This window comes from Silene latifolia, chromosome Y, assembly GCF_048544455.1.
Source record: "Silene latifolia isolate original U9 population chromosome Y, ASM4854445v1, whole genome shotgun sequence".
Lineage (NCBI taxonomy): Eukaryota > Viridiplantae > Streptophyta > Magnoliopsida > Caryophyllales > Caryophyllaceae > Silene > Silene latifolia.
In genome coordinates, this window is record NC_133538.1 from 87,162,526 (window position 1) to 87,183,715 (window position 21,190).

General features: G+C 39.0%; 1 non-coding gene across 1 annotated transcript; it reads right to left on the minus strand.

The window, feature by feature from the left end:
* Window positions 1-13,484: 13,484 nt before the first annotated feature.
* On the minus strand, window positions 13,485-13,591 carry LOC141635619 (small nucleolar RNA R71). The gene has a single exon (XR_012540292.1). It is a non-coding gene; the product is annotated as a small nucleolar RNA R71 (small nucleolar RNA).
* Window positions 13,592-21,190: the final 7,599 nt, after the last annotated feature.

Genomic DNA, 21,190 nt, shown 5'->3' on the forward strand with positions numbered 1-21,190 from the left:
TCCCAGCTGAGTGCGGTGTATGCCGCCTAATGCCTTGTCTGACCGGGAAACCAGCTCCTACCTCAAGCAACATGCTGATTAATGACGTTCAGCATGTTACTTTGAGGGTCTTTCTTCGTCCTCTTTCAAACCTCCTTTATGACAGAAAGGATATCAGTAAGCTGAAGAACCATGAGGTGTTACTTCTGATGTCTTACTTGAACCCGGAGCGGACCAGGAAAGTGGTCTTTAATGCTCCTTCCATGGTTTGTGCCGCCCTTGCCTTGATGGCCACTGCCTCTACCCGGTACTTGAGTTGTGGCGCTATCGCCACTCGGTTAGCTGAAAAGCTAACCTCTTTCGAGGCTTCTTCGGAGTGCGTTCCTCTAGTTACCCCAGTGCCCACTATGGACCGTGAATACTATCTCGACCTGAAATGGTTGAGGACTTTGGCTGACGGTAGCCTAGCTTGGAGGGTGTGGGGCATGAGTTGGATGAAGATTCCAGCTCCTGAGCACCTCCCACCCACGGAGCCCTTGGAGCCGACGGTAGTGACGGTGGACTCCGATGATGAGGAGGAGGAGGAGGAGGATGATGATAGACCCTGCCATCTGCAGACCTACCTCATCGACGACACCATTCTCGAGGTGATGCCGGAGCCGACAAAGGGCGAGAATGCATCGGTCGTGGCAGTGGAGAGACCTAGGTTGGGGAGAGGACCCCGTCGAGTGAGGGAGAGGACCTCAGAGACTAGACCACGGCCGGTGGCACCACAGCAGCAGCAGCCTTTTCCGTGCTACCCGTACCTCGACACCCCGGAGACGCGATCCAGCTACTTGGCAGAGAGAGTGTCATCTACCTTGACACTCCGGAACATGCACGAGATGGCGTATGCTCAGGGGATAGGGACCGCATCCGGTCTGGTGGAGTGGAGTTGGGGACTACTCTGGGGTTTTCCATTCCTACGGGGTGGATCAGTCGACGTGGGGGACACCTCAGTCCTTTGCCTACGGTGGCTTGACTCCATGGTACATGGGCCTAGGAGCAGGAGCAGGAGCAGAAGTGGATGCGGGGATTGGGTCATCGGGAGCAGGTACTTTTGGCGGTGGTGGTGATGATGAGGTGATGTTTGAGCAGCAGCAGCAGCAGCAGGAGTGATACTCCTTGATTTATCCTTGTTTATAGTAGTTGGTAGTAGGCGTTGGTAGTATGGTTAGACTTTGGTAGTTGTTTTCATTAAAACCTTAGTTATGAACTTGTATTGTTGGCCATAAGGCCGGATTAGATATTTTAACTTGCTGCAGGATGTTAGAAGTCGGGGAGTCGTCCCGGCTCGATTTATATGACAAATATGGGCTTGTATGTCGGCTTATGACAGGTTGTATAGAGGAACTTGGCCTGTAGGTACTCGACAGAGTACCCCGTACTCTATCGAGTCGCTGCAGGAAGATGGGATAAAAAGCATTCTGACCTGTAGGCTACTCGATCGAGTAGCCAAGGCACTCGATCGAGTATCATGGCACTCGATCGAGTACCGCTACATACTCGATCGAGTAGCACTGTTACAGGAGGTTTTCAAAAATTAAAAATGTTCAACTGTTTTATAAATGCAAGTTTGATGTTTAATATGGTTATTACTGCGTATTAACACCTTTGAACCGTTAATTTCATATGTTGGAAGCCGTGTTTTAAGTTTTATAAGCGTTTTTGTCACAATTAGTGAAGCGGTAATAGTTTCTTGTTACTTTAATGTTGCATACGACCTATTACGAACTATTTATTGGAGTTATAACTTCTTATATACTTGTGCATACCATATTAACAAGTGTTGTCGATGGTGACTAGACATTCCGGAGGGTTGTGTATGAATTCTAATTTAACGAGTATATAGTTAGTGAGTAATGTCCATAACAAATAATATGGTTTCTTTAATTATGATGCAAATAATAGGTAATATGTGTTGTAATTTTGGTGGTGAACTTCGGGGACGAAGTTCCTTTTTAGAGGGGAAGAGTAATGTCGTGAAAATTATCGCGAAATAAAAGGCTGATATCGAAATTATGTTTTGTTTGCCTATAATGTTTTGTTGTTTAATTGCAAAATCTTGTTGTTTAATTGCAAATTTTCTAGTACCTTGGTTACTTTACTTGTATGAAGTGTATTTGGTTACCGCGGTTTGTAGAGTAATTCAGTGTTGAAGTGAAAATGATAGAATGAATTGTAAAGGACCGTCATAAAGAGTCTTATCTCGGCGCGATGCGTCGTAATAGAATGAATTGAGTAACACGGTAGTGTTAATTGTGCAGTATGAAGTTGATATGAGATACGTTTCGGGTTGATAAATTGTTGTCACGCGATGAGCGATGGTTGTTTGTGTTGGCTCATATGGCAAAGTCGATGTTGATTCATAGTCATTAGTAAGAATTGATGCATACATGTAGATTGACAATTAACGGCGATAATGCTTGCATGATAGTGGTAAGAGTCGATAGGTATAAAGTGTAGACGGTGATGATGATGACATGGGGGGGGGGAATGATATTTCCAAGAAGTTATGGTTTGAGCGGGAAGATGGGTGAGGTCGGGTTATTTCCGTGTCATGAGTGGGAGATAGTTGAGTTGAACTTCGGGGACGAAGTTCTTTTTAAGGGGGGAAGACTGTAATACCCGCCTTTTTTGGGACCCTTTGACCAGCGTTGACTGACCTTGGGAGCGGGATTAGTCTTAGAATTGTGTGCCAAAACCATCTTGTGTTGCGAGTCATGAGTGGTACTCGATAGAGTAGAGGCTACTCGATCGAGTAGCTAGGTTACTCGATCGAGTAGGGGGTCACTCGATCGAGTATGTTGGGTACTCGATCGAGTACCTAGTTTTCAGCGAGGTTTTTATATCGCGTTTTGTTAAATCCGCAAATCACTTCCGCCACTTTCCTCCTATCCTTCAGTCGCCTCTTTCTCTTCCCTTCACCTCAAAACCTCCATGGAAGTCTTTTGAAGATCCTTGTGCCTTAGGAGAGCGTCACTTGTGTCGGGTAGCGGTCTTTTGCTGAGTTTTCTCCCTATAGGTATGTCATAATCATCATCCGTGTCCTTGTTCTTTGCAAATAGGGTTTGCTTGGTAGTAATAGATAATTGTGTTATGCTTATAGGCGTTGCTTGATTGCTGGATATGTCATATGTTGGCATGGATTGGTTGCAGTTGCTTAAAGGTAGGTTCGCCTACTCAGTTTCTGTAGATGGTCTAGTGTGTCGGTCGTTGTGGTTATACTGTGATTGCTTAGTATCGTAATTGTATGGTGATGGCGGTGGTTGTAGTTGTGGTTGTTGTCTCTGGTTCTCGAGATGCGTCTCGGCTGAGTGAGGTCACTTGCGGGAGTGGCTTCACGCCCTAGTTTCGCCTTCTGTGGAACCCGCCACAGAAGGGATGTGCACATTAATGGACAGGGTTATCGATCATTATGAGGAGCGGGGATTTGGTGGGAACGGCTGCGGTCCCCCACTGGCAGGACTGGTCCAGTGGACAGTCAGTGACAGAGTTGGTTGGGTTATCGTATTTGAGTTTGGGTTTGATAGCTTTGTTTTGTGTTGATAATCGTAGTTGCCGTTGTCGTATCTTGTCTCAGTACTGACCTTGTGTGGTTGTTTGTTTGTTATGTGTCTGCCGTGATCCCTTACGGTGGGCATTCGGTCTTAGCAGGTGTTGATGTTGTTGATGGCAGGAGTCCGGGCAGGGATGAGTCGTCACGAGATTTGATAGTCATAGCGAGTAGTGTTTGAGTTGTATCTTTCATATTATTTGTTGGTTTAATCACTTGTAATACAATATAATAGTTCTTTTATCGACATTTGATTATTACTGTCCTCGGGCAACCGAGATGGTAACGCCCTTATATGCTAAGGAAGGCCTAGTTAAGGCTCCTCTGAATATGGGGGTGTTACAGTAACCGTATTGTTTAATAGCATGATCAAAGTGATGATTCCAACTCCGAGATGCTTGCTTAAGACCATAGATAGAATTCTTGAGCTTACACACCTTCTTAGGGTTAGATGTATCCACAAAACCTTTAGGTTGTATCATGTACACTTCCTTTTCTAGAATCCCATTCAAGAAGGCGGTTTTGACACCCATTTGCCAAATCTCATAATCATGGAATGCGGCAACCGCTAAGATTATCCTAATGGACCGAAGCATAGCGACTGGAGCGAAGGTTTCGTCATAGTGTAGACCATGAACTTGGGTGAAACCTTTTACTACCAATCTAGCTTTGTAAACATCTACATGTTTATCCATGCCGAGCTTAATTTTATATATCCATTTACACTGATGGGGTCGCACTCCCTCAGCTAAATCCACCAAGTCCCAAACTTGGTTCTCGTACATGGAATTCATTTCGGACCGCATGGCTTCTAGGTGGATTAGAATTCCGACTTCACTTTCTATTAACAAATACCGTTTCAGAGGAGGAGGGAATGTTATCCTCAACGTTCTCCTCTACCTTATTCTCGGTTTGTGGCTCTCGAACTTCACCAAGTTAAAATTTTCTCCCACTCTGTCTTTTAGAAATAAACTCTTTTCTAGGAAGACAGCATCACGAGCCACAAACACTTTGTTCTCGTGTTTATTGTAGAAGTAATAGCCACGTGTTTCCCTTGGGTATCCTACAAAAATACATTTGCCAGACCTTGGTGCAAGCTTATTGTCATACTTGATCTTGACAAACGCTTCGCAACCCCAAATGCGTATGAATGACAAATCAGAGACTTTCCCTGTCCATATCTCATATGGAGTCTTACTGGCCGCTTTAGTCAGGGTTCGATTTAGTGAAAATATTGCAGACAAGAGGGCAAAACCCCAAAACGAATCAGGAAGCTCGATTAAACTCATCATAGACCGAACCATATCTAGTAAAGTTCGGTTTCTCTTTTCGACCACACCATTTAATTTTAGTGTGCCAGGAGGAGTCCATTGTGATACTATACCACAATCTTTTAGGTGTGAATCAAATTCAGAATTTAGGTATTCACCACCACAATCGGATCGTAGTGTCTTAATCTTTTTATCCAATTGGTTCTCTACTTCATTCTGAAACTCCTTGAACTTGTCAAAAGCTTCACTCTTGTTCTTCATCAAGTAGACATACCCATATCTACTCAAGTCATCAGTAAAAGTAATGAAATAGTGAAAACATCCTCTAGCAGTGATGGTTAATGGTCCACACATATCCGTATGTATGAGAGCCAAAACTTCACTAGCTCGTGTCCCTTTTCCTGCAAAAGGTGCACAAGTCATCCTGCCTAAAAGGCAAGACTCGCATATACCATAAGATTCGAAATCAAATGGTTTGAGCACTTTAGATGAAGCAAGTCTCTCAATGCGTCTTTCGTTTATGTGACCTAAACGACAATGCCAAAGGTAGGATTCATTTGGATCACCCGTTTTGAGCTTTTTATCTCTACATGATAAACGCCATTAACATCATTTAAAACATAAATACCTCCAATTGAAATGGCCTTGCCATAAACCAACACATTCAACGAAAAAGTACAAGTGTCCTTAATCATAAAACAAAAGCCTTCCGCGTCTAACGTGGAAATGGAGATGATGTTGTTGGTTAAAGTTGGTACAAAATAACACTTATTTGAATACAACTCTAGACCACTAGCTAAAGTGAGCACATAGTTCCCCTCAGAAACGGCCACTACTCTAGCTCCATTGCCTATGCGGGGATCCACATCACCTTTTGCTACTGCTTGCAACTCCCTTAAACCCTAAAAATGATTACAAAGGTGAGAGCCACATCCGGTATGTAGTACACAAGTGGAAGTGCAAGCATAATTAATGTCTACCACATAGAGAGAGGAAATCATACCAATAGGCGTCACACGCCTTTCCTTGAGGTCCTCCAAGTATTTGGGCCAACTCCTCCTATAATGCCCCTTCCCATTACAATGGAAACATTCGGTCTCGGAGAGTTTGACATTTTTTGCATTGGGTTTGCCATTCTCAACGGCTTTTCCCTTTCCCTTGTCTTGTTTCTTTGACGATTTCTTGAATTGGGACTTTTCCTTCCCCTTTCCCTTGTTAACTCCAAGGGACATGTTCTTTAACTTCATGGTTAGAACATCCCCTTTTTCACTCCCACTAGCTTCCATATCCCTCTTTCTTGGGTGAGGAGCGCATGAATTTCATGATAACTCTTATCCATGCCATTCATTCTATAGTCACCCTAAAATGGGCAAACTTGGAAGGAAGTGAGTGGAGGATGCGATCCACCACAAGAGTCTTAGGAATTTTACACCCTATACGCTCTAGGATGTCGATATATTCGTCCATTTTTAGCACATGGGACCAACCTTTTGGCCCCTCTCAAGCTTTGATTCAAAGAAGCGTGCCGCTGCTTCGTATTGGCAGACTTTTGGTGTTTGTGAAAACATAGTATTCATACGAGTGAATATCTCGTACGCATTCAAGGAAATCCATGAAAGCTTGAGATTTGGGGACGTCGACCATATCAACACATTTTTAATATCATTCGACATCCTCACTTGGTCATCATAGGCGGTCCGCACCGTTGATGAAGCCCTTGGACCGGGCTCGATGGGAGGGGCATCGGTCAAGTAAGTGAGCATGTTGTCGGACAACGCGGCAGTTTTGATGTTGGATTCCCATTCAAGAAAGTTACTACAATCATCTTTTAAGATGCATTTGTCCATTACGGACCTTAGCCATGAATCTTTGCCTAGTGTAGTAGTCGATGGAGTTGATGAAGTTGCCATTGCGAATTAAAGTGCTACAACAAAATAAGGAAATATTAACATTCATTGTTTTAATTTTACTTGTGAAACATCTTTAACAAGTTCTAAAATTTATATAATGATCTCCCACTAAATTATATAAATGATTCAAAGACCCAAATTTTAAATAAAAATGAGCATCGCTTGGGCGAAACATCCCATAATCGTGTAAATTCGGTAAGTCAGCGGTTGACTAATTCTATCTCTAGAATTCTTGGTTGACGAATTTCCTTAAATCCATCTACTAGCCCCGGAATACAAGACCGTCTTATACCCCGTGAGTCCAACCAACTTTGGCGTGTGATAACCGTTTACCACCCTACTTACCTGAGGTAAAAAGAGAACACCCCGCTTGGGCGAGCGTGGCTCTAATGAACAACGGACTCATAGGTGTTACTAATTGGTAAGGCTAATCTCAATTTTAGTTATGTGAGAGATCTTGTCAATTTAGTCATTAATTCCTTATAAGTGAACTAAGTCGGTGAATGTAAATGACGTGAATTGACAACCGCGAAAATAAAATTCATGTGAATGGCGATTTTGGCATGCGCGAAAAAAAAAGCAGGCAAGCATATGAATAATCCTAGTATGGCCTCCTAGTTAAAAATAACTAGACTATTACATATCGGAAACCAACTCCTTGGTCCCTTGCCTCTTCATAGGAACATCTTCCAAAAGGGGCTTCTTCTAGTGGGATTTGGAACACCTTTCCAAAAATAGACTCCGTCTCGATGTAAATCCGTCTTTTGGAAACGCCGGTAAAAATAACTATTACAATTAAATTACATAGATATTCCTATTATACATTAATTAATAAAATAAATAAAACTATTAATTAATTACAAACTGACGATACCAGATCGTATTTAAATTACAAACAAATCGTCATTCCCATTCATTTCGGGTAATAACGATTAAAATAAACTAGACCACACTAGGTACAACAAAATAAATACTTTAAATAAATTACAAATTCATTCAACATAAATAAATATGCTTAAAATGCTGTAAAATGATGCCAAAATCGCCCTATCTTACAATCGTTGGTATCTTGCTCGGTTTTGTGGATTTAATCGATTTTTAACTTGTAAAAATCAATAATCAACTTTTAAATCTCATTTAAGTCCAAATTAATTATCCAAACTTTTAGACCTCAAAATTAGTCCTCACTAATTTGATGATGAATAATTATTTTGATTTGGTGATATTTGCTAATTTAATCCGTAAAATCATAACTTTTAAGTAATAAATCCAAAATAATTGAAAAATTACCAAAAATTGAAGCAAAAAATTTTGAGTATTCTGGAACACTCCCAAGAACACCAAAATGTCATAAAAAAAATGCCCAAAAAATTCGGATAAATTTTATGAAGAAAACGATCGATATTTATCGGTTTTTAACCACAAAAACTAATAAACATCAAAACAAGGTGACATCACATTTTAAATTTCACTTTTAACTCTGAAATCATATTTTTAAATGTACATAAATTTATCAAGGGCATGAACAAATGTTTCAAATATATGATTAATTTAATTCACTTTTATCTCATAAAATCAATAAACATGCAAAACTTCAAACCAACCTTCGAAATTTTACATAAAATCTGTAGAAAATATGCATGAAACAATATAAATATTTCATAACCTGAATCAACATTTAACTATTTGTAGTTCACTTTTAACCAAAATACGGCATTTTTGACTCGGTTTTCTGCAAAAAAAAAACATTAAAAATGGCAAAATAACTTCACAAATCACAAAATTTTATCACAAACCTTTTAATATCAGTAGGTATACATGCCCAAAAATTTTCATGCTAAAACTCTTCTAACACAATTTTTGAGTTTTTCAAATTATCTCATAATTTGTTTAATATGCTTAAAATCAACATGCAAATTACAAGCCTCGCTCTGATACCACTTGAAAGATCATAGATCCATATTAGACTCTCAAATCAAAAATTAAATTATCTCATAATTCATTTTTATGTGATCTATGTAACATGCATGCAAATATAAAAGCATAATAAATGAAGATTAAGGAAATACAATTTCCTTACATTGATATAAAGGTAATATAGGCACAATCTAGATCACCTATCTAGATTGTTCTTGTGCTAATTGAAAATGGATGATCCTCCTAGAACAAATGTCCAAATAAGAAGATCTCCTTTAAGATGCACCCAAGAACAAAACTCAATAATCTAACAAGTATTAACTAGATACTTGTTAAATTTAACCCTTGATAATATTTATAATATTACTAACACTCTTAGTATATATTTTGTTTACTTACAAATCTTAGTAAGTGGTTTATATTTTTTTTTAGGGAGAAAAATAATTTCCACACACATGCAATGTTCAAGAGTCAAAATGAACAAATGAATGGGTGTATAAGGAGGGAGTAGCCGGTTTGGTGAGAGGGAGTGGAGTGTTTATTTTGCCTTATTTTAATATGCCCAATGGAGCATAGTTTAGAAAAGAACAAAAGTGTTATGGGAATATAAAATGTGTAAGTGGAATCATTGTGTCTAAAGCAACCCACTATTCCATTTACACGATTTCTATGACCCATTTACGGGTCCATATTGGTTCTTATATTTGTCGCACAAATACGTGTAAATTTTATTTAAACATCGTTTTATGTTTAAATGCTTCCCGATTAATTTTGTCCAAAACACTCCGTAATTATACGTGTACCGCTACATATATTATTTATGTACTAATATTAATCACATTAATCAATTAGTACAATTTTAGTGAATTAACAATTAATTAACTAAAACTCGTCTCATAAAATTTATTATTTAATTATCGCATAATTAAATAATAACAGCCGCGCCTCTAGTTCGCAACTCGAAATCTCTCTAAAAAGGATCGACTAACCTTTTAGTCTATAAATCAAGGGACTAAATAAATTGTATCTCACACAATTAATTAGTTGTCAATTGGGGTTCGTTCCTTTAGGTGTGACCGAATGGGTTCAGTTGATCACCGCCGTCTCACGACAATAACGTCAAACTCTTGTCAGCCAACCGTTATCGATTTACGTTAATCAACCAACGAGGATCAAATAACAAATATCCTGATGATATTCCTTTAATGAGATTTATTATGTAAACGCACTATTGTGGAGGACACTGACTCCAACAAGGATTGCTAGCCTTGCACTTATGGAGCAAAGTGGAGCTAAATGGAGTGCATCTAATGACCAAGCATCAATGAGGAGACCAATACTAAAGGCCTAAGTGATTAAATCAAGTAGAATGGACAATGATGAAGACTCCCATGACCCCTCAACGATCCCCACGGATCCATAGGCAGTCAAAAGAAGAATAAGAAAAGTTGATCAAGGATTCGGGCGTCCCGAGCTCCGGATGAGCGTCCCAAGCCACAATCCGGGCGTCCCGTGGTCAAGTCGAGCGGATCCCTGGGCAGCTCGAGCATACTTCAAGGACAAGTCGGGCGGCTCCTTATGGGACTTGCAAGGCACTAATCTTCTTCTTAGGGACTTAATTGTCATTTAAGCCCTTAGTTACCCTAATTCTTGTACTTAGTATAAATACCCCATTGTTTTAGGGGATTGATCATCAAGTTCTAATTAGGTTTTAATCAAATTTTGATAATAATAATCAAGTTGTATTTACTCAATTCAATATTAATCAAATCTTAATTCCTCTTTAATCATCCAAGTGTTCTTAGATTTAGTTGGGTAATTTGAAGACTAGTTGGGGTTTATTGAAGACTTGTTAACTGTAATACTACGTATTTATGAGTCTCTGGGTACTCTATCGAGTAGGCCTTACTCTGTCGAGTAAGGGTGAGTTGCAGTTTAAAATAGTTTCTGACCTGTTGGGTACTCGATCGAGTAACGTGGATACTCGATCGAGTAAGGGGGCACTTGATCGAGTACCTTAGCTACTCGATCGAGTAGCCTGTTTACGGGGGATGATTTCTCGGGTTTTGTTAATAATACGATTTGAGTATATATTACTTCCGTCATTGTTCTTCAAACACTTTTTAAAACCTAATTACTGTGAAAAGAGAAATCAAACTACGTCATTCGCTTTAATCGCATTGTTGGCAAATCCCGGAGCTTGGAAGGTCGGATTTTACCTTTCTTGATACCTTTGTGATCCTTGTGTCGAGGGTAAGACCTACGTACCGTTTTTATAATGTTTCCTTAAAGTTGTTTAAACCCTAATATAGGAATTTGGGGGTTTTGTTGTTTTGTATGATTGGTAGTGATTATATGTTTGTATGTTAGGAGGAGGATTCGTAGAGGAAGCGTTTTGATATCAGCTGTGATATCGTTTGATTGTGTTGTGCTTTCCAGGTAGGGTTTCCCTACTCAGGATAAGTCCCATAATGCATTGTTTGTGTTGTGTAATTGCTGATTATTATCGTATTTGTTTTATGACGGTTGTTGATTGATTGTTGTTGATGGTTGTGATTGTTTGTCTCTGGTTCTCGAGATGCGTTCTCGGGTGAGTGGGGTCACTTGCGGGAGTGGCTTCACGCCCTAGTTTCGCCTTTCGTGGAACCCGCCACGGAAGGAGATGTTCACATTAATGGGACAGGGTTATCGCTCCGTATGATGAGCGGGGATTTGGTGGGTACGGCTGCGGTCCCCCACTGGCAGGGTTGGTCCAGTGGACAGTCGGAGACGGAGATTGATTGGTATGGGTGATTGTGTGTGACTGTTTGAGCTGTGTTGTTTACTGTACTGTTGGTTATATAAATTGTGTGATTAGTACTGACCCCGTTTAATGTTTTAAAAACTGTGGTGATCCATTCGGGGGTGGTGAGCAGTTATTGAGCAGGTATGATATGACGCGTATGGGATAGCTGGGATGAGTCATCACGTGGCAGTTAGAAGTCTTCCGCTGTGTCAGACGGTGTTTTGTAGCTTTGATAGTTTTAGCAGTAGACCGTCTGAGAACCTTCTATTTCAGTTTATCAGTTTTGGTTTTGATCATGTAATCACTTAAACAATGTTTACCTTTAAAGTACGTTTGTTTATTGTCTTATGATTATCATTGCCTCGGGTAACCGAGATGGTAGCACTTCCATGCCTTAAGTGGTCCTAGTAAGGCACTTGGAGTATGGGGGTGTTACAACAACTCTTCATCATTCATCAAGTGTTCTTCTATTATTCTTTGCTTATTATTTGGATCATCCTTAAGTTGGTGTAATCTCTTTGACCCTTTGCTTAAATAATTATTTCTTTACTCATTCACCATGTTTAACCTTGTTAATATGATTGACACCCGTATTAGCATGTTTACCATGACTATGAGTGAGTAGTCTTCTAGCTAGGGTTAATGGGGGACTAGGGGAATTAAAACACGGGGGTAGATCCATACTTAATCTAATATGTTTTCTTAAATAATGCTTGCTTGTTGTAGTTTCAACTTATGCACATATTATGCTTGATGAATTGCTTGATTGACAACCTTGCATGAATCTCTTATCCACTCAACAAGACTTGTAAGATATAAACTAACTCAAGGCTTGTTATACCATGCATATAATTGAATAGGAAGAAACTAAGTCGACTTGTAGGTGTTGTACAGTCTTGACCGACTCGGCTCCGGGAACCAAATCTAACTCTTTTCCACTACAACAATAATTTGCTTGCATCTATGTAAACATGTTTGTGTGATCACCACCATGAATCCCCTATAAACCCATGATACCCTAGTGCCTTAATCAATTGCTTACAAACTCTATTTGTTTACTTGCTTTATTATGCTTTCATTTATTTACATTTCATTGTTAAGTAGTTTAGTTTACAACCCTCAATCTCAACCGAATTTGTGACACCCTAAGACATAGCTCTCTACAACCGATAACATCATTCAATACCCGTCCTTTGGGATCCGACCTTTACTTGCCACTCTACTAATAGTAGTTAGTTAAGCTTATAAATATTGTTTTGATTGGTTAGCTTAGACGGCAAAGTTTTAAACCGAATTAAAAATGGCGCCGTTGCCGAGGACGGTGTTCAATTGAATTGTTATCATTCGTTGTTTTTAGTTGTGTCTTTCTTAACCTTGGGGAAGTCAAATTCCTAAAGGTAGTTTTAATTATTTTCTAGTTGTTTACTTTTTGCATGTCTAGGAGATCACAAGATAGACCTTTGCCTATTGATCCCAAGATTGAAAGAACCTTGACCAACATTAGAAGAACCGTTAGAGGGACTTCAAAAAGTTTGGGTATTGGAGAACCTGTGGACAATTGTGTTGTCCAATCGGATATTATTGAGTTTACCAACCCTTTTCCAAGAGAAGGAGAGGAGAGTCCAATTCAAAACCAACCACAAAATCAACCCACAATGCCTAAATTTTCATCTTATTCCGTACCAACCGAGGAGAACCTACCAAATGGTACTCCTACACCACCTCACTTAACCGGTAATTTCATTGCCAAATCCGCATTCATACAATTAGTTGAGAGAAGTCAATTTGGGAGGATACCTAGTGAATATCCTCATCTACATATAGAGACTTTTTGTGACTGTTGTGATGCAATTTCTCAAACCGGGTTAACTCAAGACCAAATTCGATGCGTGTTATTTCCATTTTCCTTGATCGGAGCCGCAAAGCAATGGTTAAAGAGCCTAGACAAAGCTACCCTTGGAATTGATTCATGGAAGAAGTTAGCACTTGCCTTCTACAAGAAATTCTATCCTCTGGAGAAGACTAACATGTTGAGAGCCCAATTCACCGGGTTCAAGCAAAAAGATAAGGAGTATTTATATGAGGCTTGGGAGAGATTCATGGATACATGTCGCTCTTGTCCTCATCATGGACTAAGTGAATGTTTCCTTGTTCAACAATTTTGGAATGGCTTATATAAAGATTCGAGAAATGTGCTCAACATGGGTTCTAATGGAAGATTTACCGAGGTTGATGACAACCAAACATTGGCTAAGATCGAATAAATGGCGGTTCATAACTCTCAATATATTAGCCCAATAAAAGCTACTAGGGGAGGGAAGCATGAAGTGGACTCCATCACACAATTAGGTGCCCAACTAAGTGCTCATATTGACACCATAAACATGAAGTTTGAGAAAGCCATGGCCAAGCTTGATGAAGCCTCTCAATCACCCAAATAACATGTCAATGCCATGATGACAATATCTTCAATCCCAAATGGAGTGTGTGAGAGTTGTGGAACCTTGGGACACGATCAACACGAATGTAGGGGAACAAATGAGCAAGTGAATGCTTTCCAAGCATACAAAAATGGCACCCCTTATTCCAACTCTTACAATTAGAATACCAAATTCCACCCAAACCTCTCATCCAAGAGATAAAATGTCTAAAACCCTCAACCCACATATGCACCCCCTACAATGAGAAATCCTACTCAAAGACCATACTACAATCAACCCAATGACCAAGCTTTCGATGTTCAAAAAGCGGTCGTCTAAATGCAAAAGAGCCAACAAGATTTCTTTGCTCAAATGCAAAAGGATAGCTAAGCCAAAGACACTACCATCAACAATATCCTTGCTCACAATAAGATGTTGGAGACTCAATTGTCTCAATTGGCCTCTTCTAGCTCCCAAAGACAAAAGGGACAACTACTGCCTCAAGGTAATACTCCTACAAGACATGAGACCATCAATGCTATCCACTCGAGTAGTGATACAAGATATGAGGAACCAAAGATGCCAATTAAAAAAAGATATTGTTAAGGAGAGTGACAAGCAAAGTGATGTGATTGAACCATTGAGGAGAAATCCTAAGGTGGTAGAGACAACTACCAATGACTCATCAAAGAAGAGAAATGAAGAGAAGGCCAAAGAAGTTGAAAAAGAGCCTATCGTGATTAGACTCTCACTCCCAAGTCGCCAAGCCAAGCCCAAGCTTGATGAGCAACTTGGAAAGTTCATGGAGATTGTGAAGAACTTAGAGGTTTCTATACCATTCACGGAGCTAATCAACCATGTTCCTGCCTATGCAAAATAAATGAAGGATATCCTTACCAAGAAGAAGTCCATAAGGAAGTTGGAAACCATTGCCTTTACGAAAGTAAGTAGTGCAATTCTTCAAGGGAACTCCCCACCTAAGCTCGAAGATCCAGGAAGCTTTTCCATTCCATGTACCATTTGTGATACCACAATCAACACGGCACTATGTGATCTAGGTGCAAGTGTGAGTGTCATGTCATATTCGGTATGGGAAATACTAGGGGTAGGAGAGCTCAAGTGCACCAACATGACCTTACAAATGGCAGACCGGATAACAAAGAAACCACTAGGAGTAGGGGAACATGTGCTCGTGAGAGTTGGAAAGTTTTTCATACTTGTGGACTTTGTCATTGTTGATATGGAGGAAGATTTCAATATTCCAAACATTCTAGGAAGACCATTCCTACACACCGCCAGAGCGGTGATCGATGTGAAACATGGAGAGCTTACACTTGAAGTAGGTGATGAAATAATCACCGTCAATCTTGATAAGACTATGAGAGCTCCCAACTTGTTCGAACCATGCTTTATGGTTGATCACTATACTCAAAAGGGTGACAAGAAGAACATTCAAAGAACAAGGGAAAGATGAAAATCTCAAAAATAAGGGCAAAGACACACTGCCCAATTGGAAGAAAGATATTGATGATGTTGAAATGGCTCTATTCGGAGAGCATGGAATTTTTCACAACAAGAATGAGAGCTTGAAAAGCTCACCTATGGCAAGTATAGATGGAGGCCTCATTGGCCATGACAACAACGAAAGAGAGTTACTCTTGTCAACTCATGATCCAGCCAACATAGGGAAAGAATCAAGAGAAGTATGTGGTCTATGGGATGACGAGTTTGAAGGACTTGTTAACCCATACATTAGGAATGCTATGACTCTAGACCAAGGCTATATAGACCCTTGTCACCTCTTTGACTCAGACTACTACATGAATGAAGACAACAATGTGCCAAGGACTATGCAAGATCTCTATTATGACAATGAACAAGCATTTGACTACTTCTTCAAGGCGTTGAGCAACATCAACAACGTCCTTGCTTTACCCCCTTGACACCTCTCATAAGAAGGAGAGCTTGGTGGAGTCCTCCCTAAACCACCATTTGTAAATATTTTAACCTCTTAACTTGCATTTCATTTAACTTGTACATTACTCAATTTTTGCATTGCATTTTACATGCGTTGTTTGACGAATTTGTCTAACATGAGAGCAAGTGAGGGAGGGATTTTAATAATCTTTAAATGTGTAGTGTTTGATGATCAAGTGTGGGGAAGCACATGCCGTAGGAAATATCGGTATACTTCCCTTAAAATTAAGGATTATAACGAAATTATAATATATGAAAACTAGTCATAAATGAATTGCATAAACAAAATAGAATAAGGATTATATTTCAACCTTTGGTCCTTGCAAATATGGCCTAAGAAAAATATCAAAATTGATATTTGCCTAATCGTTGCACCCAAGATGATATGAGAAATGCCCTTTTGTTCTGCTAGAATCGATCCCTAAATTCACTAATTAATTTAGGGTTTTTGTGTGATTTTTATGAGAGAATATTAGGTTAAGAATTAGGTTAAGAAAAATGATCTCCCACTCTTATTATAACCGAAAATAAGAGTGAATAAGGGGGAGATATTTTCTCTCCTTTTTCGTCCAACCCAACCGAAATAATAAGAGGATTTTTCTTCTTATTTTCGGTTTTTTACCTACCAGAATAATGAGATTAAATCTTCTTATTTTGGTAGTTTACAAAATGTATATAAAGTGTATCATTTATAAATTGTCATTTAATTTATTCCGTGTTAATAAGTCTACACACAACAGCTTGCAGTCGATTTATTAATGCCGGTCCGTAATAATTTATTATGACAATATCGTATAATATGTACTTTAACTATAAATATCGCATATTTATAATTAGCTAATTAAATATAACTGGTTACGTTTAATTACAAATTAACATCTTGACTCGTTCAATCTTACATTATATACATTAATTAAATATTACATATTATATTCAATTTACGAATTGACAGTTAATTCGTCTTAGCTAATATTATTTAATTGTATTAAATAATCGTCTCATCAACACATTGACTAACTGTTTAGTCAAATACTTGGACTAACCTTTTATTCAGGCATCAATGTGATTATATTTTCATAGAATCACATCTCTCAAACACATCCTTTAGGTGTGACTTTTAGGGACCAGTTGATCACCGCCATCAGTATGATAATAACGTCAAACTTTCTAGCAAGCCAACCGTTATTAAGTAATCGTTAATCAACTGATAAAATACGAAGTATACCCTTGTGAACCTATAAGATATTTATAAATGTTATCACACTAATTTGTGGAGGACACAAGCTCCAACAAACTCCCACTTGTCCTCACAAGTGTATGTGCGATAACCGATTCCCATATCCTAAAATTTCTCCCACTCAATGTAAATCAATTTGCAAAATCCGTATTCACAAAGGTCGTATTTTACAAGTGATCAATATCAAGAGTGGTTTCCCCGACTAGAGAGTAACTTAACTGACAAACGAATCATCATTCGAGCATGGCCATACATTTCAGTTACAACTCCTCGAGTGGCCCTGAGAAATAACTAAACCTGATAAAGGTTGGATATTTTCTTCAACTCGAATCCTGCAGATATAAGCACAGTATGAAATGACCCAAAAAAAATATGCTTAGCCTCCTGTTACGGCAGACCATGAGAAAGAAACCAAAGTTACCCAAAAACTGCCTTAATCTCAAGAGACAGTCGATAGTCAAAAGAATCGACTCTAGGAACACAATGGACGTCCAATCCACGACCTGGCACCGAATGTTATTAAACATTTAGGACTCCATTACGTTGTCAAAAAAATTGTCCTACGAGGTATCATTATAACTCGTATCTGTGATTGATCAGCCAACCATTTGACTTATGGCTCGTTGAACCCACCATCAATCAACTTCACAATATAATAGCCAGAGTTATCAGCTCATGTAGGCGATTACGGACCAAAACAAATATAATGTAATTCAGTTCACTTTGTGGCGTTCAATGTTGTCAGTACAATCCACATGAAAAACACAATATGAAATAAAATGATGAAGTTATAAAAAGTATATGAAAAAGATAAAGTATCGAGTTCATAATCAACTACTACAACTCAGTAACACGTTTAATTCCCATGAAAATAACGTGCCCTTCATGCTTATCATAATTCAACGGTTTAGTGAGAGGATCCGCGATGTTATCATCCGAAGCTATCTTGCCAATCACTATCTCCTCTTGCTCCACGTAATCACGGATCAGGTGAGCTTTCTAATGTACATGTCTAGACTTGTTGCTAGACTTAGGCTCCTTAGCCTGGAAGATGGCACCTCTATTGTCACAATAGATAGTGATCGGGTCATTCGAACTAGGAACTATCGTAAGTCCTTGTAAGAATTGACGCATCCATATAGCTTCCTTTGCTGCTTCCGAAGCGGCATAGTACTCGGATTGAGTAGTAGAATCTGCTACAACACTCTGTTTGGAACTCTTCTAGCTGACCGCAGCACCATTAAGAGTAAAGACGAACCCGGACTGAGATTTTGAGTCATCTCAATCCGTTTGGAAGCTAGCATCTGCGTAACCGATTGCGCATAGCTTAGTATCTCCTCCATAAGTCAATACCCTATCCTTAGTCCTCCGTAGGTACTTAAGGATGTTTTTAACAGCTATCCAGTGTGTTTCACCTGGATTCTTTTGGTACCGACTCGTCATACTCAATGCATATGCCACGTTTGGACGTGTGCATATCATGGCATACATGATTGATCCTATAGCTGATGCATAAGGAACACGACTCATGCACTCAATCCCTTCAGGCGTCGTGGGTGACTGAGACTTGCTCAACTGCATCCCATACGTCATTGGAAGGTTCCCCTTCTTGGAGTTGGTCATGCTAAACCTTTCAAGAATCTTATCCAAATAAGACTCCTGACTTAGTGATAACATTCGTCGTGATCTATTTCGGTAGATACGGATTCCCAATATGCGTTATGCCTCACCCAGATCTTTCATCTGGAAATGGTTCTTCAACCATCCTTTAACCGAAGATAAGAGAGGAATGTCATTCCCAATCAAGAGTATGTCATCGACTTACAATATCAAGAATACAATCTTTCTCCAACTCGACTTGATATTTAAGTATGGTTCCTCGACCGATCGAGTGAAACCATACTCTTTTATCACCTGGTCGAAACGATGATTCCAACTCCGAGAAGCTTGCTTAAGTCCATAAATGGAACGCTTAAGCTTGCACACTTTCTTAGGATTTTCAGGATCTATGAAACCTTCGGGTTGTACCATGTACAACTCTTCCTCCAAATAACCGTTTAAGAAGGCGGTTTTTGTGGGAAATTATCTGTATACTTCCCTTATTATGCAAGGATTATAACGATTTTAACAGTGATGATCAATAGTCATAAAATAAAAATACATAAACAAAATAAAGGATTCAGAATTAACCTTCGGTCCTAGCAAAATTGGCCTAAGAACAATATCAAAATAGATATTCGCCTATTGGTTGCACCCAAGACGATATGAGATATGCCCTATTGATTGTGCTATAATCGATCTAAAATTTTCTGTAAAATTTAGTTGTTTTTGTTTTTTCTGATGAGAGAGGAGGCTAGGTAAAGAAAACGAATTCGGGTAGAATAATTCTCTCCCTTTCTTTCTTATACTGACCGAAAATTAGGAAGAATAAATCTTTCCTAATTTCGGCCCATCTGACCGAAATAAGGAGTATAATCTCCTTATTTATGGTCTTTTCAAAAATGTATAAAATGTGTTAAATTGTCATCTAGTGAGGATCGAACCCCTGACCTCTTGGTTTGTGTACCCTCACTATTACCACTATGACACATTCATCTTGTTGATATTAAATATAACTGATTACATTTAATTACGAATTAACAGATTAATTCGTCCAAGCTAACATTACATACATTTAATTAAATATAACTTTTTATATTTATTTTACGAATTGACAGTTAATTCGACTCAACTAATATTATTTAATTTTCATTAAATAATTATCTCATCAACACATTGACTAAGTTTTTAGTCATATTGGGCACCAATGTGATTATATTTCTATAACCACATTTCTCAATACACATCTTATAGGTGTGACCTTTAGGGACCAGTTGATCAGCGCCATCTGCATGATAATAACGTCAAACTTTCTAGCAAGCCAATCGTTATTAGGTAAACGTTAATCAACTGATTAAATATACGAAGTATACCCTTGTGAACCTGTAAGAGATTTAAAAATGTTATCACACTAATTTGTGGAGGACACAAACTCCAACAAACTCCCACTTGTCCTCACAAGTGTATGTGTGATAACCGATTCTCATATCCTAAAATTTCTCCCACTCAATGTAAAACAATTTGCAAACTCGTATTCACAAAGGTCGTATTTTACAAGCGATCAATATCAAGAGTGGTTTCCCCGACTAGAGAGTAACTTAACTGATAAACGAATCAACATTCGAGCATGGCCATGCATTTCAGTTACAACTCCTAGAGTGGCCCTGAGAATTAACTATACCTGATAAGGGTTGGATATTTTCCTCAACTCGAATCCTGCAGATGTAAGCACAGTATGAAATGACCCAGAAAAAATCTACTTAGCCTCCATTTACGGCAGACCGTGAGAAAGAAACCAAAGTCACCCAAAACCTGCCTTAATCTCAAGAGACAGTCGATAGTCAAAAGAATCGACTCTTGGAACACAATGGATGTCCTATCCACGACCTGGCACCGAATGTTATTTAAACATTTAGGACTCCATTACGTTGTCACAAAAAGTTGTCCTACGAGGTATCGTCATAATCTCACATCTGTGATCGATCAGTCAACCGTTTGACTTATGGCTCATTGAACCCACCATCAATCGACTGTACAATATAATAGCCGGAGTTATCAGCTCACATTGGCGATTATGGACCAAAACAAATATAATGTAAATCAGTTCACTTTGTGGCGTTCAATGTTGTCAGTACAATCCACATGATAAACAAAATATTATATATAAAACGATGAAGTTATAAATAGTATATGAAAAAGATAATGTATCGAATCCATAATCAAGTACTACAACTCAGGAACACGTTAAATTCCCATGGAAATAACGTGCCCTACATGCTTATCATAATTAAACGGCTTAGTGAGAGGATCTGCGATGTTATCATCTGTCGCAATCTTGTCAATCACTATCTCTTCTTGCTCCACGTAATCACGGATCAGGTGAGCTTTCCGATGTACATGTCTAGATTTGTTGCTAGACTTTGGCTCCTTAGCCTGGAATATGGCACCTCTATTATCACAATAGATGGTGATCGGGTCATTCGAACTAGGAACTACCGAA